The sequence below is a fragment of the Phalacrocorax aristotelis genome, chromosome 6 (genome assembly GCF_949628215.1).
Source record: "Phalacrocorax aristotelis chromosome 6, bGulAri2.1, whole genome shotgun sequence".
NCBI lineage: Eukaryota > Metazoa > Chordata > Aves > Suliformes > Phalacrocoracidae > Phalacrocorax > Phalacrocorax aristotelis.
This window is the reverse complement of record NC_134281.1, coordinates 29,856,261-29,879,241: the sequence shown is the minus strand read 5'-3', so window position 1 is coordinate 29,879,241 and position 22,981 is coordinate 29,856,261.

Here is a 22,981-nt window from a genome sequence, read left to right as displayed (position 1 = left end):
GGCTTGTTCAGACTTCAGCCCTCAGGGTGTTCGTGTGCTGCAAGCCCAAGATCACCCCTCCCAGCTTTGACAACAAACTCAGAGAAGAAGGGTGCGCTGCCACCCAGAGCTCCGCATGGCACCTTCGGGCAAAGGCATTTATCAGCTTTGCCACTAGCACCATTGCCCGGGGGGACCAAGATGACCTGGGGAACTCGTTACTCTGTGGGGAACAGGCTGCTGTGGATGTCCAGGTGCTTTGCTGAGCCTATCCTAGTCTCACTAATCCAGGAAGCTACTATGAGCACGTAAGCAGCTCTGATATTGTCCCTTGCACTAGTGCTTTTTTTTTTCATCTTTTTATTGGAAATATTTCACACTGCTGTACAGTACAACAGTAGTTTCTTACAACTAGCTCCTCACATGTGAGCTGTGGTTCACTGTGGTGACCATTTTGGCAGGTAATACCAGCTCAGAAAGGTTTGCTTCTGGCAGTTTTTGTTTTCAGCTCTTAACCTGATCTTGCATAGGCTGGGCTTGGCTGGGTTACAACCGTATGGATGTGCACCCTGCTCTGTTAGAGTAATCAGACAAGCATATGCAAGGCGGTGTATGTTCTGATGCAGTCAGAAACAAAATGGTTGCTTTTTTCCCCCAAGCAGCAAAGAGAGACCGTGGGTCTGTGGGCTTCAGTCATGAAGAAAGGCAAAGACAAATTCTCTCTCAGTCTTGCTCCCCTCATGCAGGAAAAACGTAATTTTACTTTGGTCCGATGCCATACTGCCCTAAAAGGGTACCTGTGTGCTTCATGCTGTGTTTGACCTTAACATTGGTATTTCATGTACTCTACTGCTTATTCCATAAAGTAAATCTTACATTTTGCTAGGCTACATACCACCAGGTAAATTGTCCTTGTTATAAGCTGCTAAATACTTCAGCCTCAGTGTGAGTATGTGCTGGAAAAGAGCTGGTTTTGTGTGAAGGCGACTGTAACAAATGCTACATGTTGCAGAATTTATATTTAAGCAACACATACTTAAGCCCTAAAGCAAATTCTTCTGCATTTGCTTCAGTTTGTGGGAAATACTGCCATTTTGCAGTTTGCTGCATGACTGATGCTTGGCTTTTCTCCTTTGTTTTATTGTTTCTAGCCACAGAAAGAGGAGCATAACTTGTGCCTCCGTTTCTATACACTGAAAACTGCTTACGCAGTTGCATGTCCAGAAGCTGAGTTGGAGAAACTGTGTCCAGAGGCTTTGACTTCTGCCATATGTCCCACTGAGAAATGATTATATAGGCCTTTTTCCAGCCTCCTTAGATTGTGGTGGTTCTTTGAGGAAAAAAAATTAGAAGAATAAATAAAATCACTGTACTGTTTGTCCCATATGTATTACAATGTAAACAAGGGGATGTTAAATGAGTTCAGAGCCAGCTGTGCTGTTCCTTTACATTCCACTGAAGTATTTCTCTGTGTCAAGTCAAAAGCACACAGATGAGAGCCACTGGTGTTCCAGGAACTAAATAAAGATGGGAAGAGACTTCCCTTAGAAGTGTATCAGTTCAGAGCAGTAGCATATTAACATTCCTAAACCCATAGTATCTTGGTACTGTGCCTAAAGTATTCAAACATACTTGTGCTTTAAGCGTTTGTGAGGCATCTGTGGAAGCATGAGCCATGACATATGTATGCCCTTGACACCTTTGCAAATTCATCTCTTATTTCAGTTCAGAAAATTTTACAGGCTACATCTTACCATCTTTTAAAGTGTTTTTTTTCAAGTTCTATTTGCCAAACACAGCTTGATTTGTTTTACTGATCACCCTTGGCCAACAGAAGGTATGTTTTAAAATCTTAAGAGTATCATTTTCCAGGAGATTATTGTTTCAAGTCTTTTCTTGCTTCAGAGAGATATTTGCATTGAAGCTTCCCTACCGAGTAAAGAATGACAGAAAAGCAAAGTGATGTTTTGGCATGGATTTGATGGTGAGTCTCAATGCCCAGTTAAATAAGTGAGCGTCTGCTTTGGTTTATGCAAATTGTGTTTCCTTGCAGCATTACTGGCATCATCACCCGAACTGTCTTGTATTCAGCCTGACTGTTTGCAACACACAGAGAACATTTTATGTGAAAAAACACTGGTCAAGAAGCAGGAAGCCTTGTCAGATGCATAAAGAGGAGCTGTGGTAGCAAGAAGTGGCCAAGAGACATGTACTTCAGCAGACAGCTGATGAAAGTGAGCAACTACTGCAACTTTGCTCTTCATGCTGAATAAGCAGAAGCATGCGCATATGTTTGGGCAGTGGGCTCCTCCCATTGGAGTCACGTACGCCTTTGTGGCTGTGTGTAATCTCAGTGTGGAGCAGCTGGGCAAGCAAAGGACGCCAGAGCACCGGCTCATGATCTGCCCCTACTTGCCAGGGCACGCCTGCGTGGCAGCGATGCAGTCCCTGGCAGTGCTGCTCAGCAAGCAGTGACCAGGCGAAGGTGTGTTGCTTCAAAATCACACCCTAAGCAGGATCCCATCCCCTACAAAGTGGCCCTCAGCATCACCACAAAGCACTTCTCTTTTTCAGAAATCACTAGAAGAAAAACACGGTCTCCTCTTAACCCCTTCTCAAGCTGGACAAGGGTTTTCACAGGATCTTTTGCTTGGACACAACATTGAAATATCAATAAGACTACTAAAGCCAAACAATCTTAGCCTTTCTCTTTTCTGGATCAGCAACCCAACACAGCTATTTTGTTTAATTTAAAACCACTTTTTTCCTAACAAACAGTCTGTATGAATTTATTAATCCTCCTACTAGTATTGCAGGTCTGTAGGAATTACATGTTAAATAGGTTGTCCCAGTAGTTTCAGGAATCCAAACCCCATCAACTAGTCTGTAAGTCCTGCTTTATATAAGTGGGCTTACTGTTAAGCTCCTCTAGTCTCCCAGGGATGTTGCAGTCCTCTATTATAATCCAATAGTTTAAAACTTCCTTAAGTCATTAGCCAAAGCAAGTAAACCAAGATAAATTCAGTCCTACTAACAACATTCTCAAACCAAACAGCCTTTCACCTCTACTTTCTGTATTCTTATTCTACTTTCATTTTAATTATCCTGTCAACTTTGCAAGGCTAAAGCAATAGTGTTGAACTCTTCAGCCCTTTCAATCCCTTCTGTTAAGGGCTGTGTGCTTTCCTTCATCTCCCTCCTGTTCTGCTTTTTCAACAGTTTTCTCATGGCCTTTCATATCGCTGCATCACACCTCAGCATGCCCTGATTTTGCAGGACTGGGAGGAGGTTGGCACATCCCTGGTGCGGATCCTGCCTCAGTACCCTCACCTACAGCAGATACCCAGCAAGCAAAGCAACACCAGCCAGGGTTGCAAAGAATCTCAGACTATTTCAACTAACAGCAAATTGTCATGCTGGTAAATAACCCCTATGAAGAAATGAAGATAATTATGAGCAGCTAGGGTTTCCTAACGCTTCAGAAATAGCTGCAGCTGCACCTCATATTTCACAGTATCCCAGGGAGTTGATTACTCTTCCATTTTCTTTCCCTCATTTCTCAGATGCTTCCACTTTGGTGGCACCGTGAGCCTGAGGAACCCTGGACTCAGCCACCACCTTCAGCAAACCTTACTCACAGCCCATTTGCTGGGGTAAATTAATGAATGCTCCAACTCCTGATTAGCTACATGCTGTGTGTTGTGTTCTCAGCACCTAACTGGCATAATTTATTGCCCTGATGGTTTATTGTCTCATTAATCATTCTTTGCATCCCTACCTAGCTACAAGCTTCTCCCCACGTTTCTTGTCTGGACATCAAGCTCAGTCTGTCAAACCTGAGTGGCTGTTTCTCATCTTTTTCAAGGCTTCCCCCCCCACCTTCTCACTGCTCTAGGCATCTTGCCAGCAATTTTTTTACTATCATTCACTGCCCTCCTGGCCCATGTTGCATACATAGCACCCCCTCCCTTACTTATCCTCAAATTTACCTTTTCATGCAATCTGGAAGCTCCCCTTTCTTTCCAACCTTCCTGCTACCACCCAGTCTTCTGCTCGGGTGCCTAGATGGCACCATCTAGATGGAACCATCTATGCCTTTCTCTGTCCTAATCCAGGTACTGAATGGGCATCTCAATTCCACCAGACCAATCCCATTTACCACCACAAATCTCAGTATAATCTGAAGCAAGGTCTCCCGAATGCTGTGCTGATGTCGAACCTGCAGAGAAGGCTCTTTCCCCTGGTGAATGCTGCCTTCATGGTGCAGGGTGGCTGTCACCCCCTTTTCTACCGTGTGAAACACCCTAATTAACAACCATCATGGATGTTTGCTGGACAAATCTGCAGGACAGAGCTGGCTGAAGCCAGCCAGCTGCATTTGCACCAGAGGGCGCTTACAGACTGCTGAGCAGGAGCCTTCCTCTTCTGGGAAAGCCAGAGCTTTGCAAAACTACCCTCGCACTCTGCTGCCTGGTTCTTAAAACCAAAAGGAGGAGAAAACCCCTGTAAGCAGTAAGCCCTGTGATGGCACTCCTCCCTTCTTGAATGCTGAAACGATGCTGCAAAAATTCTAGCCTGGGTTGAGGCTAAAGAAATGGTGGTTCAGTCTGAAAACCAGACTTGGGCTCACAGATACCGGCAGGTTTCAGGCCTGGAGCTCCTGAAACAAGAGGCCAAAGGGCTGTGGAGGCGAGGGCTGCCCCCTCCCTCCTGCCTGGAAGCTCGGACACACACAGTGTCCTTGGCAGGAGATGGGGTTTATGTCTTGTCCCCAGCGCGATGCTGTCTTGCGAGGTGAAATTCTGTGCTCTGAGCTATACAGACCACAATAACTCAGTTATTCTCATGAATTTATCAGTCTGCAACTGTCTTTGCCGTAGTAACTTTGTATTCTCACAGAGGGACGCATTGAAAATCGTGGAAACTAAATGCATCTGAAGGTGTTTGTCTGCCCCTGCCACTGATTTCTGCAGGTGGGGATACCAAATCCTTCTGTGGACCCAAGGACCCCCCTGCACTCCCCATCCTCCCTTGCTAACGTGCTCCCAGCCAGCCCAGCTGCAGAAGGACAGTTGGTTCAGGAGACATTTACTCTGGTATCCCCTTCTTTGTGACAGGAGAGCATCTCTTTTGCAAGCTGGTCTGATATGACTTTTTTATGATACCACCATTCGGTGGGTGTGATTTTCCATTGTGATGGATTTTTAAATAATGGATGAAAAAGAATCATTTTGGGATTCCCCCAGAGGCTCAGCAAAGCCTTCCTGCTTATTAATAGCATTACATGACTTAATTAGGCTGAATGGTAGAGGGTTCAGGACACCGATTGTTATTTACTTCTTCATCTATTAGAAAACACAGGAAAAGTACTTTGGGGTGTTTAAATCCCTCCTTACTGTCTGGATCCTTGGCAGCTGGTTTTCCACTCTGGTGCCTCAGCAAGGGAGGCAGGGTGCGAAGCAAGGGCAGCCTTGCCAAGCATTACAGCAAAACACCACAAAAGAGTCTTTTAGGCAGCCAGCGCGCTTTGCCTCTGCTGTCTGCATACATTAGATACTGTGGTATCCTCTAAATAAACAGCCAGCATGGTGATTTTTCTCAAAACCTGCCCCAGTCCTCACTCTTTCCCATCTAATTCCTCCTTATAAGATACAAAATTATATCTGCTGTGTTAGAAAGTTGACCCCAGCATGACGGTAATCCCAGCTGCCCACCTCCTGCACAGAACCTTGCAGCCTACCTTCTAGATTCATATATGCATTTTTTGAAAGCTTAGAATAAATACCTGGAGGAAAAAAAACCAGCTTGAAACTACCCATAAAAGCTCATATTTAATACAAAGGAACATCAGATCACATAAATAATATAGTATCATAAAGAAGTGGCTGAGAGAGACTAGAAATACTTGCTCTGCTTAAAAATATTCTGCAGAATATAATAGAGCAAAAAAGAAAATGGTCAATCTCCCAGAAAAATTGAATTTACTGAAAAAAAACCCTGAAAGTATTAAATCACTTGAACTGCACCATTTAAAACATATGGCTTATTTTCCTGAGAACCAGGTTATTACTAGTTAGGCATTTATAATCATCGTTACCCTAAGAAGGAACGGGCTCAGCTGATACTCTGACCAAGCTATTGCTAAAGCAAAATTATCAAAACAGAGAGCGATCATAAGTACTGGCAAGATGGGTTTGGAGATGAGATAGTATGACAGATGAGAAACTGTTTAGGAAAGAAATCATGAGTTGTACATATCAAGAGAAGTATCAGGGTGGAAGGAGGTTACTCATGGATTTTTTTTCAAGGGTTGATCTTGTGTCTATTATTGATCACTATTTTAATTGATGGTGTTAGACTAAACACAGGCACAAAGTTAATTATATGTCAAGGCTGCAAAAAATATGAAAGAGGAAGAGAATATCATGCAAGAAGGAGAAAATGACACTGAACCAGGGGGAAATAGCCCTGCCCAGCCTCCAGCATTGCACATCCAGGTACAAATTTTGTGCTGTAAACTTTGGCTTACTGGTTAGGGCTGATGGAAAACAGGCTCTGAAATTATTAGACACTCTCAGTGAAATCCCACCAAATAACATGGCCATGAAAAGACAAATGCAATTTCTAGGACCTCTCAAGCAAAATATTTCTTGCAGAGATGTGTAATCTAGTAGGTACTTGCAACAAATAAAGCACCTGCACTATCTCTAGGATACCCTATGCAATGTTGGACATCCAGGTCCCATTAGCCAGGCTGAGCAATGGTGGATGCTTCCTGGAAGAGATGTGTGAAGGAGCTGCTATGGGGATTAAAGGGTGCAAAAGAGGTCTTTAGATAGGAGGCTGCGCATGCTGAAAGGCTTCTTCACCATCTGATCAAACCCAATTCTTGGGGAAATCAAAGTACAGGCATCAGATATCAGCCAAGCGAGGAATGTCAGGTCAGCCAGTGCTCAGCTGGCCCCTCCTGCTCCGGAGGAGAAGACGGTTACTTGGAGGACTACGCACACAGACCTTTTTCACTGTGGTGGGAGCAAGAGAAAACCGTTCCTGCATGCAAGCTGCTTCATACAGCATGAATGTTATGTTGGGATTACTGGTTTGTTTTCACAGGAACAGAAATTACTAGAGTGTATGAATAATGGGGCCAGCAATTTATCCTCCTGGCTTGTAGGTCTTGATTGGATCTCTGTGTAACTGGCAAGGTAGGTTTGCTGGGTGAGCTGAGAAAGAGGGTCAGGAGAGTATCTGCATCCAGGAATCCAGTTTCAAGACCACCAGGAGAAACACAGGCTAGGATCAGAGCTAGCTGGAAACATTTTTAAAGTGTATTTTTTTAAAACAGCTATTAAAATATGTTGTCTAAGTAATGCATCCAGTTAAAAGAGTTTAAGCTGAGCAAAGGGAATTTACATCGCAGCAGAAAAATCCTGAAAACCTCTGGGTGGTAATTTCCCCAAGTTAGACTAATTCCTGTCTGGCTTGTTCCCCAGCATCATCTTTAATTGCTGTAGCCTTATAGGAAGGCCTCTGTAAGGAAAGGAAGATAATAACTAGCGTAGCACTTTTTCTTGCCTTTGTTGTGAGTCTACAGGGACTGGCTTTTTCAACATTTATTATTTGGTTAAATAATTTTGTACTAGTGGGTTGGTAGAAGGGAGAGCTGGGATGGAGGAAGGGTGTTTGCTTTGTGCTGTGCAGACATTGCAGCTTTTATTGCTGGCTTTTGTTGGTATGTGTCAAAGAAAGATTTCTCTCCCATTCCACAAAATCACAATACTTTAGGAATATGAGCGAAAAATTCTGATGCCAATGTAAGGCACCTTGGGGACCCTAGGAAAAGCACTGTGGAGGAGACCTGAAACTGAACAAATCCAACAGAAAAGCAGAGCAATGGATGGAGTCCTTTTCTGCTGCTGCCCCTCTTAATCTGCAGCACCCATCTAATTCCTTCTCCTAGGATGGTCATTAAAGAACAACAACTGGGGAAAAAACCTTCCTAACTCTATAGTTTTTTGTCTCAGCTGGGAGAAAGCCAGCATTAAGGACAGCTGGGGGCTGCAGCTTACGTGGGAGACCATGAGGATGGAGATGGCAGAACCTCGCTGGGCAGCCTGTGGCACAGCTGGACTGTCCTCAGTTGTGACCCAGCCCAGAGCCAGTGTCCTCTGGGTGCTGGGCCCCAAGGAGGGTTCAGTACAGCCCAAGCATCCAGGCAGCCTTAAAGTGCCTGTTTTCATCCTTGGAGACCTCCCAGAGGGAGATGTTCCATCATGATCAGATTCTTATCAGCATGGCTTGGTGGTTTGGACTGTGAACTGTGAGCATGGCAAACGGTGAGCAAAAATCAGCTTACTGCTTTTAGGTAGCCAGCTTCCCCTCAGATTAGCAGCATCAGTAAGAATAAAATTAGAGTAGGACCAGTATAAACTGAAGGTCAGCTCACAAGCCAAAAATTGTGCAAGGAAAAACAAGGCTAACAGGAAGAACTGGTTATTAGGCTGCCTCTGCAGAAACAGTCTTTGAGAAAGTTTGGGGGATGACATGCAACAGAGTTGTTTATTTTTGTATATTATTATTGCTATATCCCAAAGAAGGTGATGTCACTGAAAGCATGGCAAAAACTTGAATAGGGTGTGTGAAAAAATTGAGGATATATCTTCAGTACGACAAATGAGAATACTAAAGGATGAGGTGTTGTGACTTCCTACCTCTTTTTAACCACTCAATAAGAAAAAAGGACAATCCATTGCAAACCAAAAGGGCATCTGATCTGAAAGGAAGTTTTAAGGAAAATTGTTTTTCTCAGCTGCACTTGGAGGAGCTGCAAGGCAGCTGGGATTGGGGTTGGGACTCAAACTCATTCCAGCTCACCCCACTCACTTCTAGAGACCCAAAATGAGATTCAACTATATAGGGTTATGGGATTTTTTTGAGAAAATACACAAACAAACAAAAATTAGGAGCCTAAAAAGAATGAGAAATATGTGTATTTATGCAGTACTCTTCCAGCAGCACATGAGATTGGTGGTTCTCTCATTTTTTAACAGCCAAGCCTCCTCAGAAAACTCGGTCCCAATCCAGTGTGGAGGTAAGCAAATAACTGAGATTGCAACACAGAGGAAATTGCAAGTTATTTTGGTAAGAACAACAGAGATTTAGAAAATGAACTTCAGCACCAACACTAATGACAAACCATGACGATTCATTGTAGACCTGCTTGGGAAGGGGGCTGGCTGTGAGGACAAAAAAACAAGCTAAAAGCGAGATTATTTGGTAAATGGAAAGGCTGAGGCAACCTGATTAGGGCCCAAGTGTGGGAAGTTATCTAAAAATAAACAAACAAATAACCCTCCAAAGCTCTGAAGATTTCAGCACCATCTGGAAACTCTGGGAAAAGAGAAACAGCTTGCTGCTGTAGGCGGTATTAAAGAACAGGGTTTATATATACATGTATAGATGTATAAAGATGTATATCAAAGCAATGCACATCAGCAATAGAGGTGAGTCCAAGGCTCAGAAGTCGAATCCAGTCAGAGATGTCTGAAGTTACAGTTTATTTGGATGGAGGCTGGCGTTTGGGATATTTTGTTTTCCTTCTGCTCCAGCTTACTGCAAAAAGCTACTCCCCGTTCACCTTGGTTGTCACCCATGTCCCATGCCCCTCGCACAGTCATTACATTGGGCAAGTTTGCTGGAAGGAAGGGGGAAAAAACGTGGCATTTACCCCACTGGTATATTATAAGGTGATTTGGTTCAGATGGGGAATCTTTTGGTCCAGAAGCAATAACAGGCCCAAGCAAAACTGTGCACGCAAATCCCAGAGCAGCTGCCATCTGAGAAGGGTACAGACAATCCAACAGAAGACCACCAGAGCTGGAAAGGTGTTGAAAACCCAACCGGATTTGACTATGTTGGCAGAAAAACAACCCTGTGAAACAAAATAGATGATTTTGCCAGTTTGCTGGGCTGAGTTGCCAAGTGCTGAGAGGGGCAACGTTCAGCTGGAGCCTAACTTCCTGTCCCAGAAACATCAAGGGTCAGGGAACTGTGCCAAGCCCCGGCTAGGAGACCTTAACCTGTAGCTAAATTTACATTTCTTAATGCACATGATTTGCCTCTGAGATGAAAAATAAAAATAAGCTGGTGATGGGCTTTACTGGTGTAACTAATTTATATCAAGGTGGACATAATGACTCTGAGTCTTCAGGAGAAGAACCACGTTGCATCCCCAAAGCGGTGGGAGCACATGTGAGTCATGAACAGGTCCCTTCTCCTCTTTAATCCTCAGTTCAGTCCCCTAAAATGAGGTTTGCTTCAAGGTGCGAAGTATTTTTGGCTTAGTTATCACTTCCACAGTAGGTTGAATGAGTGAAATGCAGTTGAATTGCTAGGAATGAGCAATTAAATTAAATTAAATTAAAAAGTTAAGCTCTCACTATCTGAAACTGAGTACTGGAAATTAATAGACACGGACTTAATCTCTGTTCCTCAGATCTCTAGCTGCAAAAGGGAGCAACATCACCCCTGTCTAATTTCCTCATCTAATTATACAGGATTACAATGCTTACAGCTCACTAATGCTTGTGCATCATTTTGACATTCTGATGAAACACCCCAAAGGCAGAACTTCTGAATTCAGTGCTGCATCCAGATGGTCTTCAATTAATAAAATATAAAGTAACATGACGATGAGAACGATTAGAAAGACTATTGAGTGATTCCCTATTTACTAAATGGAAAAAAAATAGTATTGAATCCTATAATAAGAAACTGTTTCAACACTTATTCACAAGATGATCACACCCAGGATGACAAGAAGATCAAGCTTAGGACTGAATTCTTCATTCTGAATACTGAATTCTGGGTCTGACTTTGCAACCCTAAAGCTTCCTGTAACAGATCCAAATTCCCTCCTGCAGTGTGATACTGATCCCAGGGTGGATCTCGCTCAAGGAGATGTCACTGCTTTTACAGCCACCACAGCTGATCACCAGCAAAACGTGGTGAGCCCCAGCTCCACCACCAGTGTCTTTGGGGGGTCACACAGTGTCCACCCTCCTCTGCCTCTGTGCCTTTGGGGAATTGGCCCCCAAAATCAGCATTTGGCAAACATACAATTGTAAGCTAGTTTTACCTGGGGGGAAATACCAAGCATCTCCAAGGATGGCAAAATTATCAGCCCTATAGAAAAGCATCCTAACCATGCACGTGTCCCATTTTCCTGGTAAGCAGCCCTGGCCGCAGGACCATCCTGGCCCCGGCAAATCCTGGTGTGCTTCCAGCCACCAGCATCAACCAGCATTTACTGCGTGAAGCCAGAGAAACCCTTCCCCTGGGATGCAGTGTTGCTTTCCCACATCATAGCTGACAAAAAAAAAAAGTCTAACTCAGTGAAAGGTTCATATATTACTACAGATATCAGTCTTGGGGGGAAAAAAACTAGCAGCAACTAGTGCTTCTAATCACATTGTATAAGTATTAGGGAAGAAAACATTATTTTAATGGAAAGCTGGGACATTTTTGTAGTTCATTTTTTTGCACTGAGACAGGGTTTCATCTCCAGGCAACATCCTTGCCTGCGCATCTCACACTCGCAGCTAATTCCCTCCCACAAAGCCTCCTGCCATGGCCAGTGGCTCTGCCACCTCTCCCGCAGCCCCGCTTCACCCCAGTGGGGAGCTGGGCATCCCCTTCCGCTGCCTGTTTTTTTGAAGCGAGCTCTGCGTCTCACCCATCGGTGGGGCTATATTTAGCTGCTGTGTGGTGGCATTTCCAGCTTTCTATTTTTGTAAATGCCGTTTCCCGGGAAAGAGGCTGAGCTGCCTCCAGTCTGTGCAAGCACCGGGAGGCAGGAGCCGTATTTTTGCTGTGCATATGGATGACTGCATCTGTACTGCGCAGAGACTGGGGTGGTTCTCCCTGGCCCAAGCACAGCTCTCTGTGCCGGTGCTGGTGCCAGTGCTGGTCTGTCCAGTGCCTGCAGCTGCGCAGCCAAGACGACGATGCACAGCCCATTCCTCTTCCCTTACTGCAGCACATCCTATGGCTATTCCCCCTACCCCTATAGCACCTGGAAAGGTTTTCCTCCTCCTTGCCTACATCGCCCCATTGCAAACAGTTGTGGGAAGGTTTTCCTCCTCCTCGGCATCCTCCCTGATGCCATCCCTGCTCCAGCTGTCCAGCCAGATACTGTCTGCATAGGCCAGGGCACTACAGGGCTCGAGGCTGGGCTGCACTCACTGCAGCAGTCGCTTTCTGCCCATGTGGGGTTGCACAGAGGTAGCACATACACATGGAAATAGTATATACAAAGCATGACAAGGCAATGGGGAAACTACAGCAAATAAATCCAGCATGGGCCTATCTGTACAAAAATCATTCACATGGCTGTTTGAGCTTTTTTTGGCAGACTGAGACTTTTAGGCTGCACAGGGTTATTTCTTAGACACCTTAGAAATCATCCACTGATAGCAGCATCCCCGGGAAAGACAATGACTGGTTACTGCAGCCCTGGGACCATCAGAGGAATAGGGACAATTTCCCCCAGGGAAGCGCGGAGGCACCTGCCTCTCTCTGGGTGCCTTCCCACCTCACAGTGAAGGCAGTTTTGGAACTTTCTCCCCAGGTAGTAACTCCAGCAACAGACCTTTACTGTGCTTTCTTTAGCATGAAGAGCCCTTTTATGACCATGCGATGTGTCAGCCTGATACAGCCCTGAAATAGAGAGCATTGCAACATGCTTGGCTGGTCTTCAGGCTGTAAAAGGTATCTAAACCTCCTATTTCTTTCCACATCTTATGTGCAAAGGCTATTGAAGGCTTTGCTGTGAGAAGTATCGGGGAATGCCCTGGCAAACCCAGACCCTGTAGGACTCTCAGAAGCAGCTGCAGCAAACAAAGCCAAGAGAGTAAAAGGAGAAAAGTGATGCTTAAAACACCAACGGACCTATGGGGTCTGACCTGGACCTTGCAGGGTTTCTCTCTAGCACAGCATCTTCTTGGCCTGGGAGAAACCTCCTATCGCTTTGAACTTGTGGTCAACAGATTCTGGCCAGATAAACAGAGTATCCTGGAGAGCCTCTCATTAGTCCTTTGTGCTCAAGGTAAGCCTGCTTCTCCCTTTCTCAGTGTTCAACAGGCAGCAGCTACCTGAAAGAGCATCTCAGGACTGAACCTGGCCTTCCAGGCTGGGACAGGTTTCTCCCACTGTCAGAGGTACTCCTAAATATTCCTAAATATTAGTTATGCCAGTGCAAGTGATAGAATTGAAGAAAGAGATGGGGATTTTTAGAGAGATGCTCAGTGACTTGAGTTGGCCAAGCAGGAGCTGCAGTTGCACAAAAATGGGCCATTCCAACTCTTTGGGCCACCCAACCCCCACTTGCCATCCGAACACTTTGGGCTGGAGCTCTTTTTTCTGAGTATCTGAAAAGGATGTATGCCAGCAAGTGCTGCCCTCAGACCATGGTTGAAATGGATACCACAGCATATCAGCATGGGAACAGAATTTAGCAGAGGGGTTTATTGCCACAAAGAAAGAAAATTCCATGCAGGACAGATTTTGCTCTCTGCCTCCATTTTTTTGAAGCCAATCTGCTGGCCCACAGCCCGTATGACTGAGTGACTCACCTGAAGTATGCAAACAAAGTGGTGCTGTCAGGCAGGCATGAAAACTGAAGGAACCTGAAGCTAAAAATACAACTCAGCAATTACTCCAAGCCCTCTTGGTCTGATGGGGCCAGCACACAAGAACAAGCCACCACCTGACGTACCATTAGCATCCAGCCAAGCCAAAGGGGAGAAGCAACCAAGCTGAATTCAGGCTCACCAGTCTATTTTTAAAAGCTAATTCACTCTTTGTAACCTGCAGCATAAATTCATTCACATAGAAAGCACACTGGTGCCTCTGAAGATTATATATTTAACTCAGCACTGACTTGAAGCTGTATTTAGTTCTTACACTATTTTCACACAGGAACATACTCATGAGGATCGACAGTTTGCTCAGGATGCTGTCCTTTTTCTGCTGCAATTCAGCTGTAAGTGGTTCACCAGCTTCTAGCAGTTCATTGATGGTTTGCAATAATTTTAGAAGCTGCATGTTCCCTCTTGTAATCTGGTTTACCTGCAGTAAAAAATGGAGTTGGGGAAGGGAAAGCAAATTTTGCCCTGTATTTTTCTTCCTGCTTTGCAATAAACCCTAAATTTTCCCCAAAACCAACATGTTAGGATATCCTTTTCAATTGCACTCTGAGATCAGTGCTGGTTGGTGTACATACTCTTGAAGTCTTCCTAAATTCCATCACTTATTTGCTTCAACACCCTTTCCCTTCCTAAATTATCCTCTGGGTTTATGACCATTTTTGTTGTCTCCTATTCCTCGCAAAGCCCAGGGCACATTCATAGGCTGACCATAGGGCGAACACCCCATGGGTCCAGTGTTTTCCAGTATCCCTACGACCAGCTTGCATGTGGCAGACAACCAATTCCCTCACCCAGTGTAGCCGCATTTGGGATTTCTGTGCTCAGGCTCAGGGCTGCTCTCCCATCTGGGATCTCAAGCAAACCACGCAGGGCCTGCAGATACCACCTGGTATCTTAATGGTAAAAGATGTCCACGAAGTCTAATGTTTCAGCTGCAAGGCAGCTAAAATATTAGTATAGAAACTTAAAATAGACCATATGCACTCCTGGGTGTATAAAGGTGCAATGTGTCTTGATCTGCAATGTGCATTTACAGTCCAGAGCTTCACACCTCTTCCCCAGGTCATGACAGCTGGAGAAGCCCCATCGATACCCTAATTTTTCTGCAGTGCTGGGGTTTTGTGCAAAGGGGTCTGGCATCACGCCTGAGAGCCAGCACAGCAGGTTGACAGCAGCAGACTGTTCCAATATAGGCGTAGAGGAGATATAAGCACAGTTACCTTAGTCTATGCTTGCAACAGAAAATTGAGCCCATACAGACCCAATAAATTGTTGTCAGTTTTCCTGTCCTCACCACAAAGTCTACTCATCCATCTCTCCACCACTCACAAGTGCCTGAGCAGAGAGAAGCCGTGCTGTCTTGAGCCCAGTGAGCAAAACATGGAAAAGCCAGAAACCACCTCAGTATTTAACACTAGAGAGTCCATTGTACCTTCCCCTGCCCAGATAAATTTCTTTCACCCCCTCTACTTCTTCCCCTCAGACATTTCTTCTGATGTTATTCCAGGACTGATATCAGGCTCCTTTGATGCACTGAAATTCCCCAAAGAACAATCCTCAACTTTTGCACACAACCCTTATCTGCATGTATATATTCCTCCTCTCTGCCTCCAAGGAATAGTTTCCTATGATCTTCCAATGTTTATTTAGGTCATTTTTGTCTTGATCCAATTTTCTCTTTGGAGAAGAAAGCCTGTATATGTTTCTTCAGATGTCACGCTCCCTCCTGTACAGTTGCAGTAAATATGCAGCTATGAAGTCTTTCCTCCATGCAAACATTGAAATATAGAGAAAGTATCCTAGTTATCTTCAAGATTTACCCTTGGGGTAACCACTCCCCTTGAAGTCTGTATTAGCTCCAGTGTTCACTTCAATTAGCAGCATTAACCCAACACTGAGGCAATTTCCAAAGCCTCCACCCAAGTTTCTACTACTAGGGTTTGCATCTCCCAAAGTCTCTGAAGACATATTCTGCACATTTTATGTGAGTGCAGCGATTCACTGTATCCATAGGAACCTAAAAGACACTTTTTATAGATCTGATTTCAGCTAAATTCAGCCCTCTGGATACGAAACTGTTCAAGAGCAGGAGTTGCCTGTGTCTGGAGGCAGCCCTGTCCTGCTTCTCCCTGGGTAAGGTCCCCTTGCCTTGATTACCAGCTGCCCTGCTACAACCAGCCACTACAAGACTGCAACAGAAGAAAACAAGGCTGTATTTTTGTCTAATTATCAGACAGTGAAATTTTTTCTAAGGCTGCCAAGTCGGTATTAGAGACCCCGCTGAATTTCTGATGGTTTCTGCAATTTGCCACGGCCCAGGTATCACTCGCACACACATAACCAGATTATTCTTCAGTAAAACAGCCCCCAGCAACACCCAGGTCAGGAGGAGGAGGGCTTGCTCACTGCCTTTCCAGCTCCAGAAGCCAGAGGGACTGGAGCAAAATGGGGCTTGAGCCAACTTTTCCCATGTGGGATGAAGAGGACAAGCAAGCATCCTTACAATTCAGCTCACAGTCTTTGGGAGATGCTAAATTTCTGCCCAGGGTTGCTGGTCTTTTGTAGGCACTAATCTGCTGACAGGGCAACTGGATCCACTTGGGTGGATCCTTGGATAAGCACAAATTTCCATGGCAGGAGTCTGCGTGGGCAAAAAAAAAAAAGCCCCTTTGTGCCAAAGGAGCCAGGTGCCAAATTCTGCTTGCTGTAATCTCTCGGTGAAACCACTTATCTGAAAAGGCAGGAGGAAGCTGGCTCCAGTTCTTCGCAAATTAAAGGCCTGGTGTTCTGGGCACGTACCTTTGGAGTAGAAACCTTATTCTCCCACTTCTCAGCTCCTAAGGAAACCTGACTTAGCTAAAGTGACTTGGAAATATATAGGACCAAGACCTATATATCCCTTGCTTGCCATCTGACAGGCCCAGCACCAGCTCCAGGTCACATGCCTTTCAGTATTCGCATCCACGCCAGTGGGAGCAGACCTGATATTTCAGCCGTGGGTATCAGCCTATGAGATGAGTATTTACATCTCATTACATGATTTAAAAGCTGCTTTAAGTTTTAGGAATAGTCTTATAATCATATATATCTCTCTGTGTGCGTGGGCATAAAAAACCACAGATATAGATGACAGAGGGAGTTATTTATAGCAAAAGCAGACTTTTGATAAGCAAAAAAAAAGTACACCTGAGTACTGGGTATGTTTCATATGTGGCTTGCCCACTGGAAGTCATTTCTTGCTGACAGATTTTGCTGTAAAAGTTCATTTTTCACCCAGAGAAAAGCATTTATTTAACCAAGCCCCTGGGACAGAATAAAGGTTGGACTGTCCTACTTACATGAAAGAATTTGTTTTTCAAGTTTTTTTTATTCCTCAAGTGGACATGAGTGGCCAAGTTTAATAATCTTCTTCTTAACCTCCATTTGTAACTTGTCACAATAAGGTGAGAAAAGGTCTTTATGCTCTTCCTTGGAGAGCAAGGCAACCTCTGTAAGGAAGAAACCATTACTATATTATAGCTCTATCTGCTTCATCAGCTTCACGACACGGGCTTTTGGCTTCTTCCTCACCATTCAGTTTTACTATTCATGCTCCCCGGTTTTTGCATGGCTGCTCCCCCTGTGAGGGATATTCCTGCACTTTTTACCCACTTTCCTTAATTTTTTGCCCAGAAGCTTCGCCAGGAGTAGCCCCCTGTCCCTGTGTAGGGATCGCATTTCCATAAGGCTGGGATGGGAAAGGCAGCAGGTATAATCAGATATAGCTGCCCAGATTTTGGAGGAGAGCCTTTTAAAAAGAGACTGAAAACCATTAGGCTGAAGACCAGCACCTTCATGGCTCACCTGTGAGGTCCTGCTACTATAAGCATTAAAATATGCGCTATTTTAGTGTCCTCTTCAAAATGCCACGCTAGCTGTAAATATGCTGGATGACTCTATCAAAATCAGCAAATCTGGATGTCTTCTGGCTCTGTCTCATTGGAGCAGGGTGAGGGACTGACCAAGCTGAGCCAGTGCTGCTGATGGGAGATGGGGCTAATGCTTGGGCTCATTCGCATCTCTCTGATCTCCACAAGGGGTTCCCTGTGAGATGGGCTTATATGTCTCTGAAAAGACAGATTTTCCTAACCTGCTCCTCAGCTCATGATGGTGAGTACTTACGCTTCTGCGTGCGATGTTAATGAACAGCCCTCACATGCTCACTCAAGCAGACAAGCTATTTTTGCATGAGTAACCCTGAAACTCTTGATAGGATTGAAAGTCTGGTGATAAGAAGGCTGTGCTCTGCATCCAAATGGAGTTATAATTTTACTGCTGGGTAGTTTATATTCAGGCACTGATGTTTAAGGACGTAGCTTTAGGATCAATGGTGTTAAGAAAGCAGCAAATTAAAATAACTACTCATTTATAATGTCAATTCGGTCTAGAAAAATGACTATTACTGTCAGTACTGGAATAGGCCTGAGTGTTCAAGTGGGTTGAAATGCATCTTCCATGAATTCAATCCCAGCTGAGGTGCTATGGGTAGCAGTAGCAAGAAGCATTATCATAGGCAAGCGTTAGACATTGTCTGGATGACTTTGTCTTTACAACACGGTTATTGGCATATCTGCACCAGCAGTGGGAGAGGACATGAGACCTTAATGCAAGAGTCAAATAACAGCCCTTTCAAAAGCATGGCATTTCCACCCGTATGGCTGCCAGCACACAGGGATACTCCAGCATCACACGTACAGGGCTGGGTATCAGAAACATCCCTAGCAGCCTGCAGCAAATTACTCGTGTTGTAGCTCATGAGCCTGCAAATACACATCAGGTCACAGCAGAAACACGAGACATCGCAACAGTCAGCAGCGAGACTGTGTTAATAAGCTTGAATGTACTTATGGCCTTGTGCTCCCAATCTCTTTTCACAGATCTGTAGGTGCTGACCGCTTGCTGACCTACACTGAACTACTGTGGGCAAGGGTCTAAGCTTCATTTGCTTGGGGTACTTTGCAGAGGATGGAGAGTATGCCCCTGGTATTAGTGCAGAGGTAAGATCTTGTGAATGGGTTGATTTAATCCACTTGTCAACAGGGAATGGCCAGTGAGCACAAAGACAGTAACTGAACTGGCAATTGATCTTATTTTAGACAAACTTGTCTTCTAACTGGTGGCTCATCTTTGGACCCAGTAGGTGGGTTTGGGTCTTAATCTGCATTTACAGCTGTGTTTATCAAAAGAAATTGATTGGCAATGAACTAATTCAAGTCCCAGCATGACTAATCTTGTCAACACACCAGCTTGGGGGTGGGGAAAATTCTACCTGATGAACCATCAACAGATGTAGGTTGTGCTGGTCCTTCCCATGCTCACTCATTGCTCAGTTGTGCTGATACAACCCTTCAGGCAAACATGCCCTCCGGCATCCTGCAGGCTTCCTTGTTTAAAGTCCAGATCACTTCAAAAACAACACCTACACAGAGGGAACAGGACGAGGGTCCTGGCTTTTAGTTTGCAACCCCTTCAATATAAATCTTGGGGAAGACTGGTCTGCAAACCAGGGCTGGGCTAGGAAACACAACGTCTCACAGAAAGAGAAGCTCATTGGCAGATGTGCCATTACCTGGTTTGCATGTCCAGATGCTACAGACCAGAAGTGAATCTCCAAACTGTATTTTGCAGGGAGTAAACATGAATGCTTGCAGGGTTACCCTTTCTATTGATGTGCACCTCTTAGGTGGTCAACCAAGGTCATAATCCCAACATGTTTGAAGAGAAGGAATGGCAATCCCAGCTGAAAAGCACATATAAGCACAAAAGACTGAAAGAACATGACAGTACTGGCCAGCAAGAGAGGCTGCTGGGCACTGACACCATTGCAGCCGACATAGTGGAAGGGGCAATAGCAAGAAAGACATCGCAGATCATGCCACCCTCTTGAAGCCTCACGAAGGTGAGAAGGAAAGACGGGTTCAGCACAGTGGCAAGGTTTGTATTTTGATATTCACAGTGAATATATAGTTCCCAATATTCTTCAATATTCCCCTCCTTAAACCTGGCTGCTTCTGTGGTGCCTTGCAAGGTTTTACCCCAAAACCTGTAAAAATGGCAGATCTGGGAGACACTACCGACACATCGAGTGGATCTGCCCAGAGCTTGTTATAAATCCACAGCACTGCCACTGAATGTGACTGTTTTCCAGGACTAAGTTTTCACATGTCAGAGTTGATGCTCTCAGCATGGATATCTAAAACCTATTTTTTCAGGGTTCATTCAAGAGAAATATAAGAAAAATCTAATAGCATAACAAGCCAGCTCCTATTGACTTCAGAGGGAGCATGGATGCAATCCGACAGTATTTCAAGTCCATAGACCACCTTCCCTCTGATTCCAAGAGCCTCTATATACTTTGCTGATTAATGCACTGTATTGCATTATGAGTTATTCATGTCTTAATGGTTGGGAATGCATGAGCCCTAGAGCACTTCCAAGCTCCTTTTCTCAAGCTGTACAGCTTGTGGGCTGCAAGGTCATGAACAGAAACCCAGCAGAGATGACAATCCTGGGATAAGAGCTCAAACCGGCACATACCTGTCTTCACTCTCGGATGCCATTACTGGACATTATTGCTTTTGCAGAAGGAAGCAACAGAAAGCATGTGGCCTTCAACAGGCCCTTGCAGCCATCAGGATGGGAATGGCTCCAAAAGGGCATACTTAGCAGATGAAATATATTTGTTTTCAACATCGTCTGTCTTGGATATGCTAATCCATTTTGTCATTCCTCAGACTTGGAAGTGACTCTGTAATAAGGCCTGACATGGAAACTGTCAGAGAAATGGACAAGCAGACCACTGCTGTCACACAGTTTACTCCTGAGTCCCCCTAGGTCTCTATTAACTCATTATTATGCACTATTGCCATCAGTCTTTTGATCCAAAGAATGGGTGACATGAGTGGACACCACGTGAGCAGGTTTTAGTTCAGCCTTGCCCAGCCATCCCCTGTCAGCTCAAAAAATCACACACTGAATATGTGCACACCTTCTTGGAGAAGTCTGATTACAGTTGTGACCACATGTAGGCAATAAACACAAACTATTGTGCATGGGAGCACAGACTTCCTGGAGGCAGCAGGACAAGCTGGTTTTGCTCCAAGAAAATGGACAGGAGCCCTAGCAGGTTTTCAGGTCAGAAATACTTCTTTTGCTGGTACCAAATTACAGAAAAGTCCACAAACTAAATGCAACCTATAACAATGGTTTTGTCTACCTGCAGCCCAGTTAATTTTACCCATGAGCAAGCTGAAGTTGGCCTGACGAGCCTGTTCCCAGGGTTATTTCACCACCTCTTGACCTTTCAGTCCAGGAGGGTGCTTATCTTGTCTCAAGCTTCTGAGGGTTTTCATAACAACTTACTTCTTGGTTATTTACTGTGCCTAGGGACCCAAAAAAGAGACACACCTCCAAAGCTGTCCATAAAAGGCAGAGCAATGCCCGCTTTGGATCTGCCCCTAAGATGTCCCTGTTCTGTGCAGGACAGAGATTGATGCGGCACCCATTCCCACTCAAGTGACATCAGGTTGGACCAAATTTAGACAACTTCTTTATCCTGAGAAATTAATGGGTGAAGCTAAAAGCTGATATGGAGTGAATAAAGTTGTTTTAAAAAATGCCTCTTACAATAAGGATGCAAATTTAAGATTTTCATTACACCTCTCCCTTGTTATGTCAAGGCAGTAGAGTATAGCCACCTCTTGTCCTTTCTTTTTCCTCAAGTGGACATTTCAGTGGGAATTCTGACATGCCAAAGCAAGCTACAATGAAAAAATTAAATTATGTCATATCTGACAGCAGAGATATTTATTTTATGTTAAAGACTGATGCACAGCTATGTGTTAGAGAAAGCAGTCACCTTTGATTCACCTTTCCTTCAGGATGCCACTGCCACTTTAGCAAAGCTGAAGCCTGGAGCAGGTCAAAACTATACTTCAGAAGTGGGAAGGCATGTCTACCATGCCGATGTTAGCGTGAGTTTGAAGGAGTTTCTCTCCACAGGTTGAAAACACAACAGAGAGGTAGATCAAGACTAACGAGCCCTGTAAAAGCTTTGTAGTATCATTGAGGGCTTCTGCATATGCTACACTAGCTGTGCAGAAACACCTCCATTAGAAGGATGCATTTTTACTTTGATTTTGTTTTGCTTTAAGTAGCATTTGAGTACTCAGTTTGCCTGCTGTAAAGTCTGAGCCAAGTACTCCTGTGGGCTCAGTAACCCCATCTGCCAAGAAAGAAATGTCCCAAACAGCTTCTGAACAGGACGAGAGAGATTCCCAATTCATGAAGAAACAAGGAAAAGTAAAACAAGCTTACAAAAAAAACCTGCTTACACTGAATGTTTCTGTGATTTAAAACCTCTTTTTATGGCCTTGAATGGCCTAATGAGGGCATTATCTTATTAGCTTTGATGACAGGGGATGTACACGATACCTTATAGGTGACTGTTTTTAGCTCTTTTGGATGCAGACATTGGCAATGCAGGGATTTGGGGCCAGCCTTGCTTTGGAAGAAATCCCGTGTTCTTCATTGCAGTACTTTATCACTACAGAAGATACATTTGGAGAGCCTTGTAAATTTGGGAAGTCAGACTTTGCCCCGCTGAGGAATGCAAGAGATAAAAATCAATGCTGGGAAAATCAAAGGTGCTGATATGTGCATTATTCATCATATGGATTGACACATCCCAGTGCACATGGCATACAGATGCAGGCGATCATCTCCATTTCATTGTTCACACAAGCTCCTTTCAGCTCAAAAAAGCTCATCAAAGCCCATGAGACCATGGCTGGAATCTAAACACTAAAAAGCTTTCCGCAATGATAATGTCTAAAGAATCAACGTCCAAAGAGCAAGGCAGGAGAATGGAAATAAGAAAAGGTTTCCATCTCACCACTGCTTTGATGGACAGCGTTAGCCTGTGACATGTCTCATTCCTGCATCTTCCAAAGTGGAGCTGGTGGAAAAAACAGGGTTTTAGACCATTTATTTGAATTCTCGGCAGCTGCTCAGTTCAGCCACGCTCAAACCTCTCACTTATTCTTTACAAGTCATCTGTAAACAGCCAGGGAAAGGGCTTTTTGTTCTCACAAAATGATTGGGAAGTGCCTCTGTGCACTAAATACCCAGAATTGTGCACATACAAAAATGTATTTATTCCTCCATTTGCAGAACCTCCCAAACATCATTCATAAATAGCAACTGGGGTGACTGTGCACTTTGAAAACTGCCACCTCTGAAAATGATTTTTAATAGCT